Source organism: Schistocerca piceifrons, chromosome 5 (assembly GCF_021461385.2).
Source record: "Schistocerca piceifrons isolate TAMUIC-IGC-003096 chromosome 5, iqSchPice1.1, whole genome shotgun sequence".
Classification (NCBI taxonomy): Eukaryota; Metazoa; Arthropoda; class Insecta; order Orthoptera; family Acrididae; genus Schistocerca; species Schistocerca piceifrons.
This window is the reverse complement of record NC_060142.1, coordinates 413,682,399-413,695,582: the sequence shown is the minus strand read 5'-3', so window position 1 is coordinate 413,695,582 and position 13,184 is coordinate 413,682,399. Positions and strand designations below refer to the sequence as shown.

Below are 13,184 nucleotides of genomic sequence, written 5' to 3'. Positions count from 1 at the left end.
GATGAGAAGAGAGGAAAGAAGAATGGAAAGGAGAGGGGGGGAGGTTGAGGGGGGGGGGGAAGCAGATGTAGAGGTGGGCGGAGTGGAGGAATGGGAGACAAGGGTGAGGGCAGGCAGTGGGAAAAACGGAGAAAAGAATGAGAGGAACAGAAGTGAAATCAGAAATGGCCAACAGGATTGACGGGAGATTGGAGAAGGGGAAGGAGGAAGGGGATGGCGCAGAAAGGACAAGACTGACTGGCAAGGGCAAGATAGAACAGAATATGTATAATAAGTTAATTAAGGGAAAGACAATCCATCACCTATAGAGCACTGACATGTGGAGCACAGAAACATATGGCAGAAAACAGTATTTGCACTAGCTTTCAAGCAATTGCTCTTTTTCTAGCATAACTACACACATTCACTCATACAACCACACTAATGCACACTGATTAATGAAAGCAGTTGCCTGGGCTTATGGAGGTGGGGAGGGGATGGAGAAGAACACCAAGGCACAGAAGGGATAGTGGGATAGAGCAAGGTAAGTCTTTCAGTACATGGCTCAGTGGCTACTCAAAAATACAGAAAGGATTCAGAGGGCAGGGGGGGGGGGGGGCACAAGAAGATTGGTGGGAGGAGGCAGTACATGATTTGGACAGGGAAGAAGTGGAGTGGACAGAAGTTACAGTGAAGCAGAGGGAAGCATGTTAGCAGAGCTTTGGGTCAGGACGATTAATTGGGTGCAGGAAATGCTGGAGAGAAAATTCTCCATTTGCTCAGTTCAGAGAAACTTATTCTGGAAGGAAGTAGACAAATGACCCACATGGCAAAGTAGCTGTTTATGCTATGTTTGTTGTGGCGCAGTGCACAGGGAAAAAGGATATGACAGAAGCGTGAGAAAGTGTGATGTGGGTTACAAGTGGAGCTTCAGATGAGGCAGCACCAAGTAAATTGGGGTTGACTAAACCAACTCTACAGAAACCCCAGCATTATGTCTTAAGTCTTTGGTGATGCCACAATGCATAGGCATTCCCACACGGTGCGGTCATGAGTGAATCTATAGTGTTGCTACATGTGTGACACTTATTGCGGTTTTGAGACTATCCCAGTTTTAGTGATAGGTTTCATGGTGTACAAGTATTGTTGGTTGGTTGATTTGGGGGAGGGGACCAAACAGTGAGGTCATTGGTCCCATTGGATTAGGGAAGGATGGGGAAGGTAGTCGGAAATGCCCTTTCAAAGGAACCATCACAGCATTTTCCTAAAGTGATTTAGGGAAATAATGGAAAATCTAACTCAGGATGGCCAGATGTGGGTTTGAACCATCACCCTCCCAGATGAGAGATCAGTGTGTTTACCACTGCACCACCTGGCTGAGTACAAGTGTTATGTCCCTCACTGTAAAGGAAATATTTAAATGGACTCAAGTTGGTTTTCCTTCCTAAAGAAGGAGACCCGCACCGCTGACTAGGCAAGGTCCTAACGGAGGTGGTTTTCCCATTGCCTTCCTCCGACCGTAATGGAGATGAATGATGATGATGAAGATGGCACAACACCCAGTCATCTCGAGGCAGCAAAAATCCCTGACCCCGCCGGGAATCGAACCAGGGACCCCTGCGCGTGAAGCAAGAACGCTACCGCAAGACCACGAGCTGCGGATGTAATGCAATTGAATGAGCATTTAATTAACCATTATTTTTTTAAATGGTATTCAGGTCTGCGAACTACATTTTCCAAACGAAGATATTTTAAAATGTACCAAATGCTTCGATGCAAAATCTGGACGAAAAACAATGGCATAACCTTCGAGATGAATCTGTGCCATCAATTTTTCCCCAAACTGTCCTCAATATCTCACAGTGAACAAAAATAAAGGAAATGACCATGAAGTAGGAAGAACACGGCTGTACTACTGTGACACAGAAAACCCCACAGCTGCTGTCACACCATTGATGGTCTCTCGAAAGTGAGGGACACTTGACACAGAGGCCTGCAAGACCCCATTCTCTTTGGTATGGGGCAGTGGGGTACTGTGGGAAGCATCAACTTGAACCCAAGAAAGTAAAGTGTGCAAGAAGTTCTAGACAAAAAGTGGAAGTGGGCCCCGGTGACACCACTAATGCAAGGTAGTGAGAATGTGGTGTTACCATGTTGCCTCAAAGCCTTTTGTAGGTTGAAGACGAGAGCAATAAGGTGTTGATGTCAGTCAGAAGCTGATTAGATGGCAGACTTAATCCAAACAAAATTAACAGCAGCAGAAAAACCTTGGCAAAAATCAGTCTGGGAATGAGCCAGAAGGCCCAGAGGCTCAAGGAGCCAACACAGCCAGCGGCTCACCATGCATTCGAGCAACTTGCAGAGAATATTGGTGAGACTAACTGGACGATAGCTGTCTATCTCTAGAGGACACATACCCCGTTTCAGTACCAAGACAATGATGCTTTCTCACCACTGGGAAGTGAATTCACCCTCACTCCAGATACGATTGGAGATGGTAAACAGATGACGCTGACAATCCACTGATTTAGTTGTCGATGTGGTCTGACCCCGGGGCTGTAACAGGGCAAAGGGATAGGGCATTGAAAAATTCCAACTCACTGAATGGAACATTTTAGAGCTCCAGTTGGTGTGCAGTGAAAGGTAAGTGGAATCACTACACCCTCTGTTTATGGACACAAAAGGCAGGTTGATAGTTCTCAGACACAAAGCTCAATTATAATGCAGAGCAAATATTCTGCGACAGTGAAAACAGCACAGTTCAAGAAATACCAGGTACACCTGCAGAGGACTGGTATTCCTAGTGGTGCCAGATCTTTACTAAAACCTGTGAATGGTTCAAAGGTTAAAATGTACCATTCCCACCATTCTTGCTTCTGTCATTTTATTAAGTGGCAGACCCAGGCACAGAGCCATTCAATGGCAGTGAGGTACTACATCAATGGATGCCGCTTATGGAGCTGGAGAGCTTGCCTGCAATCTCTAATGACCTCAGCAATTTCCATGGTCTACCAAGGTACTATCTTCCTTCTATCCCAAAGAACAGGGAATTGCTAAGTCAGCTGCTGTGGCACTCTACAGCCATGTCAATGCCTCAATGTAATGGGGAGTTAAGAATGACAGAGGAGATGAAAGCATACCAGTCAGCACTGTGCAGAGCCCATCTGAGCATGTGCCCAGGGGAGTGATGCTGAGGGAAAGACAGGAAGATCGGAAAGTGATCACTACCATACAGGTCATCATGGATCCACTAGTGGATGGATAGGAGAAGACCAAGCCTGCAAATAGAAAGATCAATTAAGTATGCGGATGCACCAGTATTCAAGAGACAGAGGTCGAGATTGCCAGTAAGTTTCCAATGTCTTTCCCACAGCCAGTGATCATGTTCCATCCAACGAAGGGTTATGGGCACAGAAGTCACCAAGATTAGAAAAGGTGGGGGGAGCCGAGAAACCTATGCACTGGGGCACTCCACAATTGGGAGGGAAACAAACATTACAGAGGGTAAAATCCTGAAATGCCCTTACCCGAACAGCCACAGCCTCCAAAGTTGTATCAAGAGGCACAAGTTCATTATATACAGAGTTCAGAACATATGTGAAAACTCCATCCTACACACTATCGCAGTCAGCAAGATTCTTAAAATATTCCCTGTAGCCACAATGGGCAGAGGTCTGCATTGCTGGAAACCAGATTTCCTGAACAGCAATGCAGAAAGCAGGGGAGGAGCTTAAGAGATGTCTTAGCTCAGTCAAGTGGTGGAAAAACCAGTTCCACTGAAGAATCATACTTTCAGTGTACTGAAGCGTGGGAAAAGACCAAGGAGGTTGTGTCCCAGGGTGCTGTCACCAGTTGAGACGTTATGATGTCAACACTCATAGGTTCTGAGACATGTTGTGTGGTGCAATCTGGAGCCCCAGGGACCAGAGGGAATACCATCTCTGCCACTTACGCAACACAGGAAATCTGGTAGTGTGGGGGCCACTGGCACCTCCATCTTCGAAAATTTCTTTTTGTCTTTCTTCTCTTTACAGGGTTGGGTCATTCCATATCAAATCACCCAATAAAAAATAAATTTTACACCCACCTCCTTAGATTTTCATGAAATTTGGCTCAAATGGTTCTAATACCATCCTGACAACACCTGCAATTTTTTTTGCTGTATCTCTTAGTTTTTTTTTATAAATTTTTAAAGTTTTTATGTCTTGCGTTTTCTGAACCTTCGGAAATGGTCAGTTTAATTTGTATTCAAAACTTTAAATTTGCTTATCTTAAAAACTCTTTTAGATAACATCATGAATTTTTGCAGCAAGTTTATTTATTATTCAAATTTGAAGATAAAAATGATGCTATTAAAATATATTAATATTTTCTATGAAAAAAAAAATATATATATATATGTATTTTTTTTCTTTTTTTTTAACGGATGTTTATAAGAATTGCAATATCTAGAGTCTCAGACCTGATAGAATGCTCAAATTTGTTTTAATTTACTCTTAAACATATAGGCTACTTGATAAAACAAAAATAATGATGGCTTTTTAACATGTTTATTAATTATAGTAGATTACATTAGAATTATGTACAAAGATAGTGTACTTACGACACTTATGTATAACCCAACTGATTGCTTGAAACATTGAATTTTTTGAGTAATTTTGTCTTTTTAATAAACATTAATGCTCATTCAAACTGTTTTTCCACTTCATCCAAGAGCTTTCAGTTCTTTTGATACAGTCTTTTTTGAAGTAATACATTCTTCCAGTGCCGCTTGATTGAGGTGCGTCTACTGCACAGACTGTGCTCCAAAGGCACTATGCAAGAATATTCTCTTTCAGGCCAATAAAATGATGCAGCTGGTCCTGAAGGATGTAGAAATAGAATTTCTGCATCTTCTTCATCATTGAATATTGCTTCTACCAGTCCAAAGTACCAGTTACCATCGTAATTTGCAGCCACATAGCAATTTATGGATGGTTCAACACGAACCCAATCAGAAGAAGAATGGAAAGAAAAGACTGAGGAGGGTTTTACACTATCTGTAGTCCTTCTAATTTCAAGGTTGTTTGTTGGAAGTGGTTTGAAGTTATGAAAACTTCTAGTTCCAGGAATGGTTCGGGTTGCTGAAAAACGTTTTTCTAGTTTTAACTGTAGCAAATCAGCTTCTTTTTTGTCAATAAAGTGAAAATGAATGTTTTCAATATTTTTTTCACAAAACTTATGCACATCAATTGCTGTCATTATTTGTTCTGTAGACTGGCTTTCCTTAAAATTCTTTTAATAGTTCCTCCTAGGCCATCACAAATTGACTTCCCATGACTTGTTGCAAAAAAAGAGTGTTGGGCCTTCAAATTAAAGTCTCAAGTGTTCAGTCAAATTTTTAAAACTGTTTCTATTTTTGTACTGCCCAGCACAGCCATCTGTAAAGTAGTGAACTGAGTCAAAGTCAGTATGATGTAATGACAGCCACTTTGTAATTTCTTTTTGTACAAAGTTAACAAAACCAGTGTCATGTTCTTGGTCATCACTAATAAAACAGTGGTTGGAAACAAAAACATTGTTTTCCTCATTTCTTAGAAAAACTCCAACTGGGTGTAGAGTACAACCACCTCTATTCCAGTGGTAACTTTGGATCTCATTTTGTATAACAAAGGAATAATTTTCACTGAAATCCATCACAATAATTGCTGTTTTGGGTGGTGGGTCTTCTTTCAATCTTTTAAAGGCTGCTGATTGGGATTTTGCTATAAACGAGTGTGGGGTGAGCTTTTCCAATGACCTAACCAATGAAGAAATGTAGTCTTCAACACTGATAGACTGTTTGATCGTTTCTGCCCTGTCTGTGTTAACCCACTGACTGATTACAATTTCTTCTTCTAAATCATAATCTTCACTTAGTTTTTCAGTTAAGTACTCAGTTGGTGCAGTATTTGCAGGACAGCTGTCGCAATGATGTAGCAAGCAGTTTTCGTTTTCCGTGTTGCACACAAGCATCTTAATTAGGTCTTTATAAGATTCTTCAATTTTCACAGCATCCAGTAATAGTTTAACATTCTGGTGGATACTGCATACACATACAGTGTGTGTGCCTGCAGCACCAGCAAGGATACACCATTTAGGTCTCAAGAAACAAAATTTTGAAAATCCTACTTCTACCTCAGGATTCTCCCATTTGAAAGAATAATAGAGTTCTCTCAAGTTACACAAAATGAGTCTTTTTTGCATCTACACATTTTTTTGAACACTTACTTTGTCTTTTGTTCCAGGTAGCACTCTGGAACTTTCATCCTTTTCATAAAAATCTGTTACAAGTCTTACTGTAATTTCAGAAAGAGTTTTACCTTTTTTTGGACCAGGAGTTTCCAAAATACCCTTTTCAGATTTTAGCTTTCTAGCTTGTCGCACCATGTACTCACTCACATTAAATTCTTTCATCACTTTATTTCGACTCCAAGAATCTGGAGCCAAGATCAGAATCTGGATTTTTCTAGACCTCCCAACAGATGAAATCTTCTCTTTCAAAAAAGAAATAATTACATCAAAATCCTTTGCTTTCTCAACCACACTTTTATCTTCTTCGTCATCATCAGAACTTGGTGCATCATATTTTAATGCTTTTGAAACCGCCTTTTTTGTAGTCTTTTCAATACTGCTAACCTTCCTTTTAAAATAAGACCCTTTACTTTGTTCTGACAAGCCATGAAGCTTTATCGGTGTTAAACCTAAATAATCAAGAGCAATGTTTGTTTGTATGAGGGATTCATTTCTGGATTCCAATGATTCTAATTCAACCATGACTTCATCATCGGTTTCACTTTCATTGACTTCAACTCTTAATTTTTCCTCACAAAAGTTACGGCATGTTGAGCAAAGCTTTTGTCCAGGTTTTATGTTAATATTTTTTGTCAGTAATTGTTTAGAAAGATCCAAGACTACACTTCTCAAAGATTTTTTGATGGGCTTTTTATGTTTTTTTTAGTGGGTGTACACATGTTGTTTGATACTTTTCAGAAACATTTAAAAAGTAGTAGCTGTGGTGTGAACATATATTCTTAAATTCACACAGATTAATTCCAGATCGTAAGTGGATCAAATCTTTTTCATCTTCACTCAATTCTGATACCGGTTGTAACTTTTTTGAAGGTGTGTAGGTTGTTTGGAAACAGTCAGATTTTTTAAATAACCCTACACTACAGGTTTGAATATCTGACATACTGATTTCACTTTTGGTCTGATTACTGTTCTGGTTACTTTTATAGGATATTGGAAAAGAATCTCTGTAAACTAAGCAACAGTACTTACTGAGAGTTCGAATAAAGTTAATAAAATACTATCCCAGCACTATTTAACACTGTAATAATTTTTTACTTCAAAACACAGGAGTAACAATACAAAATCCAAGTGTACACTGTTACTCCAAGAAGACAAAAACTTATTTTCGGTGTGTAAGTCACTTGGCATTTTTTATTTTTAAAATATAATTAATATTATTTTAACAATTAGATAACTATTAGAAAGGTTAAAAAGCCAACATAATTTTTCTTTTATCTAATAGCCTACACAATTAAGAGTATTTTAAAACAAATTTGAGCTTTCTATCAGGTCTGAGACTCTAGATATTGCAGTTTTTGTAAAACTAAACATCCGTTACCTAAAAAAAATAAAAAACTTATAAATTTTTTTTCATTTGGAAGAATTTAATATATCTTTATGGTAATTTTTTTTAACATTTAGATATAATACACAAACCTATTCCAAAATTTCATACTGATATCTTGAGTATTCTTTAATATACAAACTTTTTTAGTTGTGAGGACACGTTTAAGTTACAATTTCCGACTGCTGAAACAAAGCCAAATCTAAAAACTTTAAAAATTTATAAAAAAACTGTAAGAGATAGAACAAAAAATTGTACAAGTGCTTTCAGGGTGATAAAAGAAGTAATTGTACCAAGTTTCATCAAAATCTGACATGGTTGGTGTCAAGGCCTGGGTGACTTGACATGGAATGACCCGGTTTAGATGACTGGAAGGGTCTCCCTGAATTAGTTTCCGTGACTAATAAAGACTGTGAAGCCCTACAACCAGCAGCCTGTGGCTCCTTCAGCCACTGGCTAGTACCCGGTTGCAGACTGACAGAAACCTTGGAGGGAAGTGTCCCAAGGGACCTCTTCCTGGCTTGAAAAGCCACAACCATCAGGAGGCAGCAGGAGAAGAACCCACAACCATCAGGAGGCAGCAGGAGAAGAACCCACAACCATCAGAAGACGGGCACAGTTGAGAGGCCCCAAGGGTTTGCAGGAGGCGGCATAATAGGCGAGAGTGTTATCATCTGAAAGTGTGATGATGTCATTGATGAAGCATATGATATTGTCAAGCATGCAGTATGTACATGATCATACTTTTTCTTCACCTCTTGGTATGATTGTCCAGATTCTTACATTCCTGTACTTTTTTCCTCTCTGAGACACAGAGCAGTATGGTGAGCATGGAGATTGGTGCTCTCCACAACAGGGGAGGGGCACAAGAAACGTAAACATGCAACACTCATCCACAATCCCTACAGACTGGGCTGGTGTCGAAACGTGAAGACATGCCCACATTTCACACATTTGAAGCACCAAATGGGGGATGGGGGACGCCACATGGTTTCACATCACATTGGTATACCATCGTCTTGATCTTCTCTGTCAACAAATTGCCCTCAAAGGTCATAATGAAGGCCGCAGTAGCAACCTTATTGTCTTTTGGTCCCCTACGGACACAATGGACAAAGTGTATACTCCATCACTCCAAGCTGGTGCATAGCTCATCGTCAGTCTGCAAGATAAGGTCATGATGGAAAACAATGCGTTGAACCACGTTTAAATTACTAAGGAGAGTGATAGTGGCCGCAATGTCACCCAACTTGTCACACACAAGCAATGCCCGTGACTGGGCAGGGGCTGCTGTTTAAACCAAAATTGACCTACTCTTCATGTTGGAGACCCCTGCAACTTCCCCAAACTTATGCTCTACATTCTCTACAAAGAATAAAAGCTTTGTGGATAAAAGATTCCCCACCTGTCCTTGTACAAACCTGGTACAGGAGGGAATATTCCTCTGCTTGTCACTTAGCCCTACATTCCTTCCGCACCTTATACAGGGAAGGAAACATTTTTGGGCCATATCTCTGTGTCTTGAGCGAGTACTTTCTTTCTGAAGTTACTGATGGGGTCGTATGACCATCACTGGGAGAAAGCTTCATCTGCTTTATATGCAAAGGTGCCAGCCACTGTGAACAGAGGCTCTCCCCTCAGACACCACCCACACCCAGCCTCAGCAACGGCTGCCTGGTCAGTAATTCATTGCTTGAGTCCCTATGCCCCAGTCATGACGGGCACACACTCAGCATTCACGGGGAGGCCCCAAACAGTGCAATCCCTGTGTCTTACACGATTAGTTAATCTGCAGGTTATTGCTCCATTTGCATTATCTTTTAAATTCCTACCACTCGGGGCACTGAAAATTTATCACACAGAGAGTATGTTTCATAGGTTATGGCAATTAGTGGTCAGAGAGTAGCAGATCAAAATTTGCAATTTATCTGAAGTGTTAGCTTAACACAAAATAATTTTTGCACTTTCACACACACAATTGTGACAGTATGTGTTCAAAAACTGCTGCTCCAAGTGACTTACACAATCGATACAGTACATAATTCATTGTAACTGTTCACAAAGCATATACTGCCATACTTAAATTTCTTAATCCAACACCAACAGACTTGGTGCTGTTTACACACAATTAGTACATCATATGAGAAAGTTGAGCCTGTACTGGATGTGTTAACTCATAGTTTCTGCTTTAAGCAGTATGATGTATACAATGTCACGTATAAGACAAAATACTGCACAGTAGCATTTATTGACAATAAGTATGCATAGCAGAAAACTATTTAACGAAAAAATTTAGAGTGTTCATTTGTTCATGTCATCATCAAATGCAAAAATAAATATGTAATTCTAATCACAATGTGGAAACTGGTGTACAATTATAAAATTATTTTTGTAACAGCTAGGAAGCTAAAGTATTTTCTAAAAACAGAAATTTAGCTGCTTCTTGCTATCAAAATAATTTTATAACTGTATACCAGTTGTCATATTTTGATTAAAATTACATATTTATGTTTGCACTTGACAATGACATGAACATCGAATCAAACTCTCAATTTTACTGCCAGATAGTTTTCCACTGTGGAATCTTATTGACAAATGTTACTGTGCAATTATTTTGTCTTATTTGTGATGATGTACATAAGTAAGATTTTTAAATATGCCTTAGATTGTGGTCCTATATACAGGGTGAGTCAGGAGGAAAGGTACATGCTTTGACGGGCGATACTAGTGGTGATTCTGAACAAAAAACTAATTAACATATGCCCTTCTCTTAATCGTTTCAGGGTAAATCAATGAAAACAACTATAAACCAGAAATGTGTAGCATCATCCTTACTAACCGCATCAGCACGCAGTTCACTTGCGTATGGTGAGTTGTTTACATCAAGTCTCAGTTCGATAGCACTTTTAGTACACAGTACCACACGGTTGTTACATGAACAATGAATACAGTTTTGTCAAGTGAAAATGCCACAGATCTTCACACGTCCAGAGTATGCTGACATGGTGTTTGTCTATGGTTTGTCCAATGGGAATTCCAGAGCTGCAGTGTGAGAATACCAACAACGATTTTTGAATCGCAGAGTGCCTGATAGCAGGGTGTTTCACGGATTGCGTGAGTGTGGTACGCTTCCCAGTGCAAATGTTGTCTCTGAATGTCCCGTACAACAAACTCTTAATGAAGCTAGAACATTCTTCAAGTAGCGGAACGCAACCCTACTACTAGCTCTAGAAGAATTGCTGCCCAACTTGGTATTCCACAAACAAGAGTGATACGCACAGTACGTGAGCACGGTCTGTATCCCTTTCATCAGCACAGTGTACAACATCTGCATGAAGGAGATGCTGCCGCCTGGCAGGAATTCTGTCAATGGACCATTGCCAATGAGCAATTAATTTCACGTATTCTGTTCACTGATGAGTCAACATTTACCCGCAACGGAAACAACAACACGTGCAACTCTCATGTATGGGAAAATAAAAATGTGCACACTACTGTGGAAATGAAGTTTCAACGTTTCCCAGTCAACGTGTGGAGAGGTGTTACTGATGTCCAACTTATCGCTCCAGTTGTTTTAGATAACCGTCTTACTGGTACATGCTATCTTGAGTTTCTTCCCCCCGTGAGCAATGGACCTTGCCGTTGGTGGGGAGGCTTGCGTGCCTCAGCGATACAGATAGCTGTACCGTAGGTGCAACCACAACGGAGGGGTAACTGTTGAGAGGCCAGACAAACGTGTGGCTCCTGAAGAAGGGCAGCAGCCTTTTCAGTAGTTGCAGGGGCAACAGTCTGGATGATTGACTGATCTGGCCTTGTAACACTAACCAAAGCGGCCTTGCTGTGCTGGTACTGCAAACGGCTGAAAGCAAGGGGAAACTACAGCCGTAATTTTTCCTGAGGGCATGCAGCTTTACTGAATGGTTAAATGATGATGGCGTCCTCTTGGGTAAAATATTCCGGAGGTTAAATAGTCCCCCATTCGGATCTCCGGGCGGGGACTACTCAGGAGAACATCGTTATCAGGAGAAAGAAAACTGGCTTTCTACGGGTCGGAGCGTGGAATGTCAGATCCCTTAATCGGGCAGGTAGGTTAGAAAATTTAAAAATAGAAATGGATAGGTTGAAGTTAGATATAGTGGGAATTAGTGAAGTTCGGTGGCAGGAGGAACAAGACTTACGGTCAGGCAGATACAAGGTTACAAATACAAAATCAAATAGGGGTAATGCAGGAGTAGGTTCAATAACGAATTTAAAAAAAATAGGAGTGCGGGTAAGCTACTGCAAGCAGCATAGTGAACACATTATTGTGGCCACAATAGACACAAAGCCCATGCCTACTACAGTAGTACAAGTTTATATGGCAACTAGCTCTGCAGATGACGAAGAAATTGAAGAAATGTATGATGAAATAAAAGAAATTATTCAGATAGTGAAGGGAGACGAAAATTTAATAGTCATGGGTGACTGGAATTCGGTAGTAGAAAAAGGGAGAGTAGGAAACGTAGTAGGTGAATATGGATTGGGGCTAAAAAATGAAAGAGGAAGCCGCCTGGTAGAATTTTGCACAGAGCACAACTTAATCATAGCTAACACTTGGTTCAAGAATCATAAAAGAAGGTTGTATACATGAAAGAAGCCTGGAGATACTGACAGGTTTCAGATAGATTATGTAATGGTAAGACAGAGACTCAGGGACCAGGTTTTAAATTGTAAGACATTTCCAGGGGCAGATGTGGACTCTGACCACAATCTATTGGTTACGAACTGTAGATTAAAACTGAAGAAACTGCAAAAAGGTGGGAATTTAAGGAGATGGGACCTGGATAAACTGACTAAACCAGAGGTTGTACAGAGTTTCAGGGAGAGCATAAGGGAACAATTGCCAGGAATGGGGGAAAGAAATACAGTAGAAGAGGAATGGGGATGAAGTACTGAAGGCAGCAGAAGATCAAGTAGGTAAAAAGACGAGGGCTAGTAGAAATCCTTGGGTAACAGAAGAAATATTGAATTTAATTGATGAAAGGAGAAAATACAAAAATGCAGTAAACGAAGCAGGCAAAAAGGAATACAAACGTCTCAAAAATGAGATCAGACAAATGTAAGGATGTAGAGGCTTATTTATCTCACTAGGGGTAAGACAGATACTGCCTACAGGAAAATTAAAGACACCTTTGGAGAAAAGAGAACCACTTGTATGAATATCAAGAGCTCAGGGGAGACCCAGTGCTAAGCAAAGAAGGGAAAGCAGAAAGGTGGAAGGAGTATATAGAGGGTCTATACAAGGGTGATGTACTTGAGGACAATATTATGGAAATGGAAGAGGATATAGATGAAGATGAAATGGGAGATATGATACTGCGTGAAGAGTTTGACAGAGCGCTGAAAGACCTGAGTCGAAACAAGGCCCCGAGAGTAGACAACATTCCATTAGAACTACTGACAGTCTTGGGAGAGCCAGTCCTGACAAAACTCTACCATCTGGTGAGCAAGATGTATGAGGCAGGCAAAATACCCTCAGACTTCAAGAAGAATATAATAATTCCGATTC

General features: G+C 40.4%; 1 protein-coding gene across 4 annotated transcripts in view; it reads right to left on the bottom strand.

Annotated features, from left to right (window-relative positions):
* LOC124797971 overlaps positions 1-13,184 on the bottom strand; it is a 110,143-nt gene that overhangs the window by 59,223 nt on the left and 37,736 nt on the right. The gene's annotated exons all lie outside the window — the stretch shown is intronic.